Raw genomic sequence first — 15,814 nt, forward strand, 5'->3', positions numbered from 1 at the left:
TAATTTTATTTTTTTATTCTACGTTTTTATACTAATTTTTAATATAAGGGCCTTTATGTCATTTAATAAAACCATAACTTTCTTTCCTCTCATTTTCTTTTCACTTTCACTAATACCAAACAACTAAAAAATTATCACACTTTCCACTCACTTTCTACTCACTTTCATTCCTCCATCAATCTTTCCTCATACAATCTATCCTTCCTCTTTCTTCTCTCATCCAAACAAAGCCTTAATGAGCCTAGTAACTTTTCTCCACTCATTACAATGTTACTACAAAATTCACTTCATTAAAACCTCCCATTAAATACTCATACACCACCATCTAAAATAATTACCCCAAGTTACTACTAATTCTACTAAAATACTCACCACACCAAAATTATTAAAATATCCTTTACTTTAAAATGACCAAAATATCATTAGTCCTAAAATGACTAAAATACCCTTCTCGTCTAAAAATTCACTAATCATAAATCAAACACACAAACAAACAATTAAAACTATTTCAAGTCATTCAAATGTATGTCAAAATCTAATCTCACCCCAAGATGAACTTGATTTTGATGTAGAATTTTTCTCTTCCTTTGATGACCTATTTATTGAAAGAAAATACTCATTAACAATTTTCATTAGATAAATCTAAGACTGCTCTGGAAAATTTTAAAAAGAAAAAACCTTAAATAAAACAAATTAAATGACCATGACACACACATAAAATGTCATTGAATTTTAATAGAACTTCTACGTTTAGATTTTGAAAATAAGCTGAAATAATTTCTCATGATTACCATGATCAATTTTTCAACCTTTCTGATGTATTTCAAAACTTGATTGCATCCACATATTAACATTGAGTTTTAGCTTTTAAGGTCTTTATTTTTTTGGGTAGTAAATTACTTAACACAAAAGAGACAAACTCAAACATATTGATCATTAAAACTGGACTGAGTTTCTAACTATTTTTGAAGAATTATTAGACACGACAATATTTTTTTGAAAAGCATGAGTGGTTACTGTTAATAGATAAGATTTCTATTTATAAATAGATTATTTGCAATTCAAATTTTCTATTTATAGAATGAAATATTAATCTTTTGACTAAGTGATCTTTGTTCATCCATAGTTTAAAAACAAGGGAAACTAAGATTGAGAAAAAAAAATCTCAAAAACAACTCAAACCACATTACATGAACTTTTTCACAATACCATTTAAACTAGGATTTTTGACGGTGCAAGCAAGGGTGTGAATTGGATTACAGTAATAGTTCCCGTTTATGAATCTTGAGTAGAAATAACTAGTGAATGAGTGAGTGAAAAAAAGAATATAATATGAGAGGTTGGTGAGGTGGTATGGTACCGTACTGAGTGTTGACTATTGAGATTGTTTCAACTTTGACAGTCAAGGGCGTCCTCCTCCTTCACGCGTTAACTCTCTTCCCAATTTCCCTTTTCTTATTTACTTCTTTACTATTTCAAGTTCAAGAACTAACATCGTATATATAAGTATTACTTTTTGACTATATGATTTTTTAATAGGCAACTTTTTTTTTTTTTAATATCTTATAAACTGTTTTAGATTGGGCTAATGCTCATTAGTTTTATGGGTTGGATCACTTCTCATCACTAACGCATACACGGATTATATCATAAACACTCCCTAAATCCACTAAATCAAGACCGTATAAACATGACAACAAAACCCGTCTCTCGTCCACACCGGGCTGCCCCTGCCCCGAATTTAACGGGTAAAAGCCGATTTAACCGAGTGTGTGTGGGGGAGATTAGGGTTTTTAGTACGGGGGCGTCGGATGCCTATACCCGCACCGCACCACCCACGCTCCGCACCCGCATTTTTAAATTTACTTTACTAAATTTTATAATTTTATTTCCATAAACACCAACCTATTTTAATATATTATTACTCTTTAGAAACATGTTTATTATAATTATTTTGCTCTTTTGAAAAAGTTTATTAGATCTTTAATTATTAATATAATTATTGTTTTTTGTTGCTATTAAAAAAATGAAAAATTATACATTTTTTTTAAATATTTAATAAAAAATAGAGTTTTCACGAGGTGGGGACGGGGCCGGAAAACCCGTTCCCATTAGAGGTCAAGTTAAGTGTCCAATTTCTACCCCCAATATAGTTTGGGATAGGGGCGGGTGCGGAAGCGGGGGCGGGGTCGGGGATGCTTAAACCTCGCCCGACCCGCCACGTTGCCATGTCTAGATGACCACATAAGCTAATATGAATCATTTAAATTGGATCCAAGACTAGCTAGTCATGATTTTCTCACAGTGTCCTTTAAGGACAACTACTCCATAAGAGTTTGATAATTAGTAGTAACCCTAATCCTTGACTATAAAGACTAACTCATAGTCTCTTTACACACAATTCGATAGCCTTCTCTAAAGGAAAAAACAAATAAAAATTCTATGCGGTATCAATAGAGAATTCATCTCTTTCACTCGACCTCTCGTTTTTTTAAGGCTAAAGTGCAACTTTGGCCCCCTAAGTATGAAAACTACAATTTTGGCCCCTAAGTTTTAGCCCCATTGCAAATTTGGTCCTTTTGGTCAATTTTGACCGGTCAATGCCCATGTGGCATGCCATGTGGGTAATTATTAAATTAAAAAAAAAATAAAAAAAGCCACTTAATCATTTTTTTAATTAAATAAATAAAAAATCTAATTAAAAATATTTAAAAAATCAGGAAAATTTAAAAAAATGATTTAAAAGAAATAAAATAAAAATAATGAAAAATTCTGAAAAAAATTAAAAAGATTAAAAAATTCTGAAAAAAATAAAATTTCAAATTTTTCTGAAAAAATTAAAATTTTGGAAAAATTCTAATTAAAATTTTAATGAAAAATAAAAATCCTGGAAAATATTTAAAAAAATTTCAAAATTTTCATTGTAATATGCATATTTCGAAATTTTCATTGTAAAATTCCCGGTTTATAAATACACAAAAATTCCCGGAAAAAATACTAATAAAAATTTCAAAATTTTGAAAAATACACAAAAAACCTAAGCTCGGTTTATAAATACACATATTTTTTTCCCTTATTCTCGGTTTATAAATACACAAAAATTTCCGGTTTATAGATACACAAAAATTCCCGTAAATTTTTTTTTGAAATAAATACACCGAAAAACCTAAGCTCGACATATATACTAATGAAAATTTCGAAATTAATTTCAAAAATTTCATTTTTTTAAAAATGATTAATCTTTTTAATTTTTTCGAAAATTTTTAATATTTTTTTCAATTTTTTTATTAATTTTTCATTTTTCCAGAATTTTTTAATCTTTTTTATCTTTTTGTCATAATTTTTCACTTTATTAGATTATTTTATTTTTTTAAATTTTCAAGAATTATTTTATTTTATGTTTCAATTTTGTTTATTAATTTTTCATTTTTCCAGAATTTTTTAATATTTTCAGAATTTTTTAATCTTTTTAATATTTTTCAGAATTTTTCATTATTTTTATTTTATTTCTTTTAAATCATTTTTTTCAATTTTTTTATTAAGTTTTCAATTTTCCTGATTTTTTAAATATTTTTAATTAGATTTTTTATTTATTTAATTAAAAAATGATTAAGTGGCTTTTTTTATTTTTTCAATTAAATAATTACCCATGTGGCATGCCACATGATCATTGACCGGTCAAAATTGACCAAAAGGACCAAATTTGCAATGGGGCTAAAACTTAGGGGGCCAAAATTGTAGTTTTCATACTTAGGGGGCCAAAATCGCAACTTTTTGAAAGATAGGGGGCCAAAGTTGCACTTTAGCTTTTTTTAACTAATCTATCCCTCTTCATGGCACACAAGAGAGAATTCGGATTATTCTAACTCATCTAACCTTTAACTCAAATCAATTGAGTTACTCAATTCTAAGAAGCTAATTATTTGATTAATACAACATTCATAAATTGACAAAAATCATACAAGATTTATGTGGGTCACGCATTGACATGGCGACCAACGAACAGATTAACAAAGAAATTAAATAAACCGATATAAACACGACATTAAAATTAAAATATTTCTACACTTTTGGGGAGCACTAGTTTTGGAGCCACGTATACTCTGATGATGTCTATTTTATTTTTTGGACGTTACCAATCTTGTCATCTTCATTATAAATATTGATTAAGATATGATAAGATGTATTTCACATCCTTAATATCAATTCATTCTAGCTAGCTATTTGTTTTAACGTGGATATGCCTTTGGCTTGACCTATTGATGTATATATGTCTTATTCTTACCAAAGATTGGAATTACTCAACTACACAAGAAAGGGTTGGTTTTAATTTCTTAATTGGATTTGAATCAATACTATCAAGTAAGTACTTTTTCTTAACCTTATCTGTGTGTTGTGTTTGATTGGAAAAAAGTATATCAACCTTTTCATCAGTACTTGGTTTGGTTTATTCAGATAGAGTAATGATATTTTGACAACCATTTGATGACAACTTTTGTGACAACCTTACTTTCCTTTCTTCTCATTAGTCAAAAACAATAGAGAGAAAAAAGAAGAGAGAGGATAAGTACATCATGTGAGTATGGGAGAGAAAGTTGTACAAAAGTTATCATAAAATGGTTGTACAAATATCATTTCTCATTCAGATATATCAATGTTGAATTGTAATCTTATCAATTTACTATATACTACATCAATATATACTTCAGCAATGATTCTTCCTTATTTAAACATATATAGTCAGAAACAATTCTCTATATAAAAAAAAAAAACATCCTTGAATTTGTCAATAACCTCTACTTAAGAGTCACAAACATTCTTTGAATGGATAAAAGTTTTCCAGATTCAATGTCTCAACATATTGCTTATGGCTGAAGCTAGTTCTTGTTCTCTGAGATTTTCATTTTCCATCTACAAGACAGTAATGATAGAGGAAGTTAGAATCAAATTAAAGACACCTTTTATGAAAATCATAATATAGGGATAATGCAATGCAACCTTGCACATGAAAAGATCAAGTATCTAAGATAACTATTTCACAGAAAAATGAGTTTGTAGTCCTGTAATTTATGCAGAAGAGATATCATTCATAGTGCTTAAAGTTTGAGTATATTTTTCAAATTGATCAATACCGTCTCATAGAAGAAAAGTTAACTAACCTCAATGTTTACGCCTATGGCCATTAGTTTATGTAGTAAATGTAATTTCACTTATAACTACTCCTTGAATCCAAAGGTTTTCCATACGTTCCCCCATCCTAAATTTTCATTAATAAGAAAAATGAATAAGGTAAATTAACTAATGATTTAGAAAAGAAAAAATGATGACCTTGCCAAACTTCATTAGTTGTTAGTTACAATAACTATCTTAGAAATATAGTAGTGCACAAATCACTTACACTTTTAAAGCAAAAAGTGTAAAAGATAAGCATAAACTATAAATTATCTTTCTTTCTCTAGTTTGTCATTAAAATTATTAATTTGTATGTCTCACAATTTGTAAATGACTAGTTTGGATACACACTAGAAGAAAAAAAGAAAGATGTGGATTAAGGGGATGGAATTGTGTGAACTCAGTTCGATTGTCACATACTAAAATTTACTAGTATATATGAAAATTGCTAGTATCAAATTTGTCACTACTTTGGTCACAAAATAAAGCCAAATCAATGCCATGTACCTTGATATGTTGTCTTCAGAAGAAAAGGTTTTGTTTGTTGCATCTCCTTTCAAATTCTTAAATGGCATCTTACTTTTAGAATCCCTATCAAGCTAAAATAACCTAAAAACAAATGAAAGACAAACGAAAAAGCCTTACTTCCAGATAGATGTTCAGATAAGTATATGGTTTGATTGACTGCAAAAAGAAGATAGAAATGCAGTCATAACAATCTATATATGTGATTTCAAGATAACAAACTATATGACAATTAAGTTTCATTAGAATTAGAATATTGAAAAGTAAAAAAGAAGAGTATAATGTCTCCTAGGTCCATGAGTAGAATGTTGTGTTTACGATGATTGATTTTGTCGTCCAAAAAGCCTAACGGTGCAGCTTGTTGTCCGCTTGCCTTTTTTCAAGTGTAAATAATAGTTTATATAATATAAATAAATATAAAAAAAAATTATTAATTTTTTAAATGCTTTATATGTTTGATCTTTTATTAATCGAATATGAAATGATCTTGATATCTAATGTCAAATTATAACTTAAACAATAAATTCACGCATTTATGACATCTTAATTAAGGAAGATGGGTTCTCTTCATTGAAAATTCTCTCAAGTTTTCTCCATTTTAAATCTCCACCATTAAAGTACAACAACCACTTTTCTTTATAATTTAATTTTCACTTTATCTCTCATGCTTAATGGTGAGAATTCACCTCAGAAAACTTGAGAGAATTTTTCAATAGAGAGAATCCAAATAAAAAAGAAGGAGAAAGTTGTAGTAATTCATACCTCACACCAACACACAATCATTTATGGTGTTGTTGTATTACCTCGTTAACACCTTCGTCTTTGTCCACTACCACTGGTATATTTTGTACAAAAATTTCATAATAAAGAAGACTTGGAGTGTATAAGATTCCTTCGTACCAAAAGGTCTTCATCTCTGGGCAGTCTGCAATTATTATCATTACACAGTTTGGCATTTCAACATAGCAAGGGAAAGAGCTTTGACTGAAACATTTGAGGCTAGGAAGCTTCTCTAGTCCAATTTGCCACAATTTTGGGAATATGATCTTGTTAGCCTTGTGTTGTTGTGGTTCAACATGATTACAATAATTATTCCCAATTATCTCCTCTATCTTCTCGCATTTAGACACTTCAATCTTCCACAAATTTGGAAGGCTTGTGGCTATTGAAACATCCGGAAACACATATTTCAAATCATTGCACTGCTTTATGATTATATTTTTCAAATTCTGAAAGCCAAGTATTTGACCAGGACTCTTCCAAATGTGTTTCAGTTTTGGCAAAGAGTATAAACCTAAGTCGGATAATCGACACTCCAACATGCTATCATTTGATGCAAATATCTCTTCTAAACACTCACATTCTCCCACTGTGAGATTCTTCAAATGTGAGAATAATTGCATCATGTTGGATGGGATGCAATTTAATAGCTTATGACAGTTTACAATGCCAAGCCTTGTTACTCTTTTGATGTAGCCAAGAAGCTCTTCATCCATATCTCTAAATGTCTCTAATTTTTGCAACTCCACCTACACAAGATACAACATATATAAAATTGACGTAATCTAAATTTTAAAATTAATTGAGTATTTCGAGGTGGAAGACCTCATGTGTATTTGTTTGTACCTTGTATTTCTCTGAATTACGAAGATAATATATTGTCAAATTTAGGTCTCCAAGTGTTTGCATATAATTCCAATCCCACAGAAATTGATCACCTACTGTGGGGCACAGTAGATGATCAAGGTTGGGTGTGTCTACCATAACATTTCCATGGGGAAAGGTTGTCATATTTGGACGCTCATTAGTTGACGACACCATGATATTGTAGTCGTACACTCCTGAATAAAAACACCTGAGCTCTGGTACTTCACGAAGCCTTAATTCCTTTAATTGTGGAAATGAAATCTGCACCTTATCATTATTATTGAATTCCTTGTCCACTTCAACAGTGCATAAAGGGATATCATAGTCATAATCTCCTGAACAAACACATTTCAGCTTAGGAAGAAATTGAAGTGTCAATTCCTCCAACTTAGGAAATAAAGTCTTGACTTTGTTGCCTCCTTTTATAGATTCCCCTTCCATTGTTATTATCTCCTCCATCATTCTACATCTCTTAACTACTATTCTTTGAAGTTTCTCAAGGTTTCTAGCAATAGAGTGGGGGAGCAAACTCTTCAAATTGTGGCACTTAGAGACTTTAATTTCTGTTAGATTATGAAAGCTTACAACCTCTGTGATATTGTGCTTCCATATGCGAGTCAATCTTGGCAAATGTTCCAATGTCAGCTTTTGTAGATGATAATGTGTAGTGACATCCCTTTTTTTATAACTTCTTCAACTGATTCAAACACCTCAACCAATGAATCACAATAACTTACATCGAGTTCCCTCACATGTTGAAGTATTTGTATCTCACTGAATGGTACAAGCATTGATAATCTATGAAATCTTGTGATGTTGATTGTCCCTTCTTCGAAAAAGTATCCAAACATGTCTTTATCACGTAGCTCCGTCCAGTTCAACTTCTCAATCTCGGATCTTTGCAATTCCACCTTCAAAATATTCATTTAATTATTTCCATTATCCCTAACTGTATCGACTAACTTGTATTCCAAAAATAACAAATTAATGGCTTGCTCCTAATCAACTATTAAAATTATTATGTTGAAACTATTTAAGTGTACTGGATATATCTTAAAATTTATGAATATACAATATATGTAATTTAGATACATTAAGACGAGGCTTACAAATGCTTTAAATCTTTGTATATTGGCATTCATGTCATTCTTATGTATGTAGCTGCTCCTCATTGATTTAATTTCCATGCTGATATCCTTAAGCTGAGGTGTACTACAAAATCCTCGTGAAAAAGTTCCATATTGGGACAATCTTGGATGTCCACTTTTTGTAGTGATGGAAAATCAAGATTATAGGGTCCTTTGAAGAAAGCATTAAGGTTTGGAAGGTTTTCAAGAAGCAGATCTTGCAATGCAGGGAACACAATCTTTTCTTCACTTGAATCTGATTCTTCTTGAGATACTATCTCATTTAAGTTTTTGCAATTCAGTATGTGTAGCTTCTCTAGACGCTCAAGATATCTCATAGACGAAAAAGATAACAAGACACTTATTTTGTCACAACTCTTTACATAAAGTTCTTCAAGAAGAGGTGCACCGCCCAATTCTATCTTGGGTTTCCTTTCAGAAACAGAAGGAGCCTAATCATGAAATAAAAGTTGTGTACAATCTAGTTAAAACATATTAAGAAATAATAATCAACAAGTGAACATATGGATAAGTAAATTATACCTAGGAAATATAAAAATAAATGGATAATTAAAAATATATGTGTGACGAACTCGTACCTTGTTGATTTTGTTATTTTTGTTGCTTTGTCGGATCAATTTAGAACACAGCAGCTTACAACCAAAATGAAAATTAGAAGATCTTGGGTTGTTTTCTTCAAAATCGCTAACACCAGTGCCATCGAGATTTGAGTATGATGCAACAAAATGATTGTTTTGCTTTGTATATGCACTTGGCAAAAACAATGTATCTAGCTTTGGACACTCAACAATTACCATCTTTCTTAAGGATGGAAATTCTATCTCGTAAGAATTTGCAGAAAAACATGTTATGCTTGGGAGTTTTGAAAGTGTTAAGGAATCTAATTTTTCAAACGAGATAATCTTTACTTCCTCTTTATTAATATGGCCACCTTCATCATCATCTTCATCATTCGTCACTAAATACTCCATCAACTTACAAGAATTTATCTCCAATTTCTCAATATTGGTGATTGCTCCAATAATAGCTGGAGTAAATACTTGTCTCAGAGAGTCACAATTTGATATTGTCAAAGTTTTCAAATTTTGAAAACCTTGAACACAATGCAGAACTTTACTCCAGACATGTGTTAGTTGATTAAGGCGAGATATCTTGAGTTCTTTCAATTGATGAAATACATGGCCATCTGAATATGAATATCTTTGAGTGTCAAAGACCACATTAATGGAAGAACACTTTTCTAGCAAGATTGTTTCCAATTTTGGGAATTGTTGCATCCAATCAGATGAAAACAACTTCCCATTCATTGATAGTTCACCTTCCTCTACCTGTGCAAAACAATTGACTAGATGATGATGATGATAATAATAATAATAATAATAAAACATAAAAAACATAAATTACTTACTTGATTGAGTTCTTTCAAATTGATAGCATTGTTAAATCCAATAAATATTGGGAGGTCTATTAATTCCAACTTCACCAAATATGAGAAGTCATTCATCAATCCCTTGACTTCATGGTAATTAGGTGTATAACAAATCTCTTTCAAATTCTGAAGATTTTTCAAAGACAATGACCGAATTTGTGGAAAGCCATTGCAATGGACAGTATAATCTATCAGATACTCGAGATCAGAACAAGAGTCAACCCTTAAATCTTTCAAGTATGGAATTGGACAATCAGGTGACATTTGTGGCATAACATTTTTCAAGCCTTTCACCTTTCTTATTGCAAGGATTTCACATTTCTTAATCAATTGTGAGATCATGCTATTAATAGATTGATAATCTATAGCACTGACTTGCAATAAATTTGACTCTAAAGATGCAGAGCGCTGAAAATCACTATAAAGATCCACATAAATCCAAAACTTTTGTAGGTTGTATAAGTTCAAATCCTTGACTGAAATTTCAGTCCCTCTAACTTTCATCTCAACAACCTTTAGCTGATGAGATATCTCTTTTAACTCGTTGATCGCAACTTCATTTACTTTCCAAGGAAAATTGTCCATCCTTAAATAAAGTTCTTCCAACCGAGACAATCTTATCAAGACATTAGTAGAAATGACATTAAGATCATTGCAATTTGTCAAATCCAATAATCTTAGAATGCTTAGGTTTCCTATTTCAATTGGAAGTTCTTTAATATTAGAGTGTGCAAAGCTTAGGACTTCTAGGTGTGTAAGTTCCTTACCAATAATAGATGCATCACCAACATCACAATACTCTACTTGTAGTGTATGGAGGCTAACTGAGGCTTGAGATAGAGATGGAAGTTTTGGAATGTAAACATTTTGCATAGACAAAACTTTGAGTGATTTCATACCTTGGAAGAAATGCTCAGGCCAATGAATTTGTCTCCCTTCTTTTGATCTAACTTGTAGAAGCTGAAGTGTAGGACACTCTAAGTTGTCTTCTAACCATATTGTCTCATCCAAGATAAGTGATAATGCATTGATCTCATTCATTTTCTCTTCTTTTAACCTCTTCATGTCATATTTCACCATAAACCCATGCTCTGTTTTAAATGCAACTAAGATGACAACATCACGTACAATATCGTGCATCTTCACACACCCTGGAACATTGCTATCCAACAACAAGTAGCATCTCTTTAGATCGTCCACCAAACTATGCATTCGATTTCTTGCTTTCCATTGTTCACCAACAACTTTGAACAATCCCATGCCCATTGCAAGACGTAATAAACTCTCAATAGGTATATCAAAGTCTTCTGGAAACAAGCCACAAAGCATAAGGAACTTCTTGTGTTCTGTGCTACCCAAAAATTTGAAACTAAGCTCGATGCGTGAGTAAACGAATTTGTGAACATCTTGGAAAAAAGATGATTGGGAATTTTTTAATTGTTCAAATGCATCCTCCCATGTGCTAAGCTTTTTCTCATTCTTGAGTGCCTTTCCAACAATTACAATAGCAAGAGGCAAGCCTCCACATTCCCTTGATACTTGTTTTGCTATTGGATAAATATCAGGTTCGTATACTACATCACCTGTCATTGCTTGAAATAGATACCAGGCTTCATCATCGAGCAAAATAGAAACATGAAAGTTCTTTTGGCTTCCCATCTTTTGACACTCCTTTTCATATCGTGACGTGAAGATTATTTTACTAAATTTTTGATTATCTTGTGATGGAAGTCCCACCCAATCAAAATTAAGCTCACTCCACACATCATCGAGCACAACTAGGACTTTAATCTTTCCATCATCATCGATTTCCTTCAACCTATGAATTAATTCCCTGCCTCTTCCTTCCACACTTTCACTTTTCAAACTCAAGCCTAAACAATCAGCAATTTGACTTTGGATATACTTGTAATCAGGATTTTGGGATATCACTGCCATCACAACTTTATCAAATAACTTATTTTCTACAGATTTGATGAGTTCTTTTACCAGAGTGGTTTTTCCCACTCCACCCATTCCACATATGCTTATTCTTTTGAACTTATCATCCTTCAGTTTCTCTATGACTCTTTTTATGATTATCTTCCTAGACTCCAAGCTCTTAATATCTTCAGTGAAGGTGGATCCAAGAGTTGGTGGAGCTTTATGGTAGGATATGAGTTGGAATTCATTTTTTTCCTCCTTCAACCTTGTAATATATTCAATGCTTTTAGTGGCTTGCTTTCCCAATGAGTAATTATATGTCAAATTTGGACACTTTCCACCAAAACATTTCTTGTTCATCTTAACTTTGTCTTCGTAGAAACTTTGTAACACATTTTCAAATGTTGCAACGTCGTTGAGCCAGTTTTCTATGTTAGGTTCAATTCCTTCTCTATTCATTCTTTTTGTGTCCACCCATGCTTGTAGTGCTTCTTTGACGCCCTTCAACTTATTGTGTTCTTCCTTCAAGTTGGCAATAATTTTTTTGTGCTGGATCACATATTCAAACTGCTTCACTGTAGACTGCACTGCCAATTCTCCAAGTTTTGAGACAGCTTCTTTTGATAGTTCAGTAAGAAACTCCATCTTTCTTTGCTTTAAGTGGAAGTTCTCTGAATTATGATAGGCAAAACAAACAAGGTACAGAAAAATGTGTTAGATCTACTATATTTTTAGATAATTACAAAGATAAAATTAGTACTATTATAAATAGGCAATTTGCTTGCTAGCAAAATAATAATAAATAAATATATAGGATAAGAAATACAATAATTATAAGTCACCATACTAATTATGTGTAAGAAAATCTTAGTACATACTAATTCTTGTTCTTCTATTATCATCTCAACTCTACGTTGTTGGGTTATAAACAGTTAATTGAACGTTATATAAGAGAGAAGTAAACTCAAAAAAATTCATGATATATCCATAGTTGTTTATTGACAGGATTAGAGTGGTCCATTAATCCTAATCCTAATAAAATGAGTTGGTTGTCACCATTTTATACGTCTGGTGGCTCCACCGGTGGGGGCAGAACCATTCTGTTATTACCATAAAACCCCTTTCGGCAACCGTAACATCGAAAAAACGAAACTGGTGAATTGACTGAAGGACTTGATGTTTGTTTCATAGGGATCAAGTTCTTTGAACCCTATAGGGTAATTTCATAGGTAACTTCCTAAGTGGCTTAGTAGGTAATTCCCTACTGCCGTGGGCTACCATACAACCCTTGACTGTGTCTAACTCTTACGTGAGCATCTTATTGTGTTCCTTGACATGTATTACGATTTATATGTTAATTTCCCTTTGACTTTTGAAATGTTTATGTGTATTCTTGGTGTGTTTTTGATTTTCCTAATTACTAGTATTGATCTCAAAATATGGATGAAAAATGTTTCAATACATGATCATTTTGATTGTACGGTATTTATTTTAGCATTTGAATGAAACATATTTTTATGTCAAAAAAATCATTAATTGACGAAATAAGTTGATTAGCGGTTTATATTTAATCGTGGTTCAACACAACTTTTTGAGACTCGATATTCACTCCATAGACCGATCAAACCTAGAGCCGTTAAAATGGGCCGAGCCCACCGGGCCGCCCCTTGACCCACTATTTTAGTACGGGTCGGACCGTAAAAAAGCATGAAAACAAATGAACCTATCTTTTTGGGCCAGCCCACCGGCCTATATTTTTCAAGGGCCGGGTTGGGCCGGCCAACAAAGCTTGCGGGTTGGCCCATTAAAAATACTAAAAAAATTAGAAAATAATTTTGGTTGACTTCGGTAATGTATATATCTCGAAGTAGAAGATATACTATTGTTTGCAGTACCAAATGTTCAAGAGACTTAGCTCCAAAAGTTGTCAATTTTATAATTTATTTTGTCTTCTATTTTGAGTTGTTGGATTGGTAATTATTTTGTTATGTAAGACCTAACTTGTTATTTTCAATTCCAACATTGCACTTTGTGAGTTGTGATAAATATTATCTTCTTTTGCATGGATGTATTTTGTGGTATTTATCTTTTATGAATATTGATTTAATAGATGTTTTGTGGTATTTATACTCCATGGATGTTTTTGTGGTATTTATCTATTATGGATATTGATTTAATAGGTGTTTTATGTGTCACTTTACTAAGTTTATGAATACATGTAATTTGTGATGTTTCTAAAAAAAAAAAAATAATAATAATACATTTTAAAATAAGGGCTAGGCCGGATCATCGGGCCGTGTAGCCCACTACTAATTGGATTGGGTTCAATTTTGACAGCCCATGAATAAAGTGGGCCGACCCCCTTCAACTCATTTATATGTGCCGGTCCATCGGATCAAGACGGATTGGGTCGGATCGGGCCATTTGACAGTTCTAATCAAACCCGGCGTCCACTAGATTTAGGAAATTTTACCATACACCCTTACATTTATACTTTCACCCCGCAAAACTATCAAAATTCCAATTTTACCCCTGCTTCACCCCCACAAAGTAAAAGTTTTCCAGAGAACTTAAAATTGAGATTTGAATTCATCATCTAATGGATCTAAACTTTATCAAAAAATTGCATCTAAACTTAATAATCAAGTGAACTTGACTAACGTGAGCCATCATATCCATAGATTTTCATTCTCCCACCTCTATTAGATCATTTTTTTTTAATTCAGTTTCTATATTTTAATCCAGATTTTTTTTTATTTTGATTTTTTCCTCTCTACATCTTCCTTCTTCCTATCTTGATTTTTGTAGATCTTGTTTTTGTGTTTATTTTCTGAAAATCTATTTCTCTTTGGTTTCTTTGTTTAAAAATGTGTTTTGGAGATGAAAGAGAATTGAAAAGAGAATAGCCAAAGGGTTGATGAGATGATTTATGTGTTTTCAATGTTTGAAATTTTGGAATTTGAGGTTGTTATTGTTGGAGTTGTTAGATTCGAAGAAGAAGAAGAAAATAATAAAGATGACATAGATTGTGATTTGATAATGAAAGAAAAAACAATGTGAATTGGTTGCAATTGGGAGAACAATTGTTGCAGGAACAAAATGACAATTGCAGAGAGAAAGAGAACAAGATTGATTGAAAAAAAAAAATCAAAATACTAAAATTTGGATTAATGAATCTTTCGCACTGTACACGGTTTTTCGGTTTGCATTTTATCTCCAAGAAATCCAGTTACAATTCTTCTTACCAAAAAACTTATTGTGGGGGTGAAGTCAAATGACAAAAGGATAAAATTGTATTTTTCTAATGGTTTGTAGGGGTAAAGGTACAAGTGCAGGGGTATAGGGTAAAACTTCCCTAGATTTAACACAGTTAAAAAAATTATAGTTATTTATGTATCGATAAAAAATTTCAACTCAAATTAGTTTATGTTTGATAACTGCTTTATTGCATGGCCACCTTAAAACCATAAATATGATCATAACATGTAAATTTATTTATGTATTTTTAAAATTACTACACACATTTAAATATAAACCAAAAAAAATTTAAAGTAAATATAAACACTATAAAAGACATGGAGAGATGGTAACACACAAAAAATTAAAATAAAAAGAAATAAAAAACAGAGAAAAACAAATAGCAAAAATATTTGGAAATACTTACCAGATACTGTCGTATGTCGTAACTTTTGATTGAATAAGAGATGTTGATAAGCGTTCCCAAGAGAAAAATAATATAGTTTAGAATGAAACTAAAACGATTTTTTTTGTTTTTTTTTTTGTGCTTCAGGTCCTCAACAAATTGGGTATGTTTACAAGGAAGACTATTTGAATAGTTTGGAGGTAAATAATGAAATGGAAAAGTGAGGTGAAGGCTAAGAAATTGGAATGTAATTATTATATAAAGAAGGAACAACTTATGGTAGAAGAAAGAATTTGACTTTAACAAAGAGAAGCAACAAAAAATAAA

The 15,814-nt window shown here is 31.4% G+C and overlaps 1 pseudogene across 1 annotated transcript; it reads right to left on the bottom strand.

Annotated features, from left to right (window-relative positions):
* Positions 1–4,704: 4,704 nt before the first annotated feature.
* Positions 4,705–15,714, bottom strand: LOC146909537 (uncharacterized; annotated as a pseudogene). The gene is made up of 7 exons (XR_015018268.1): positions 15,509–15,714; positions 9,901–12,515; positions 9,071–9,820; positions 8,454–8,923; positions 7,324–8,255; positions 6,460–7,226; positions 4,705–4,911 (listed from the first exon to the last, which is right to left on the bottom strand). The product of XR_015018268.1 is annotated as an uncharacterized LOC146909537 (transcript).
* Between the last annotated feature and the right edge of the window lie 100 nt (positions 15,715–15,814).

Source organism: Medicago sativa, chromosome 7, assembly GCF_051527215.1.
Source record: "Medicago sativa cultivar Bolivia chromosome 7, Bolivia_mono, whole genome shotgun sequence".
Lineage (NCBI taxonomy): Eukaryota > Viridiplantae > Streptophyta > Magnoliopsida > Fabales > Fabaceae > Medicago > Medicago sativa.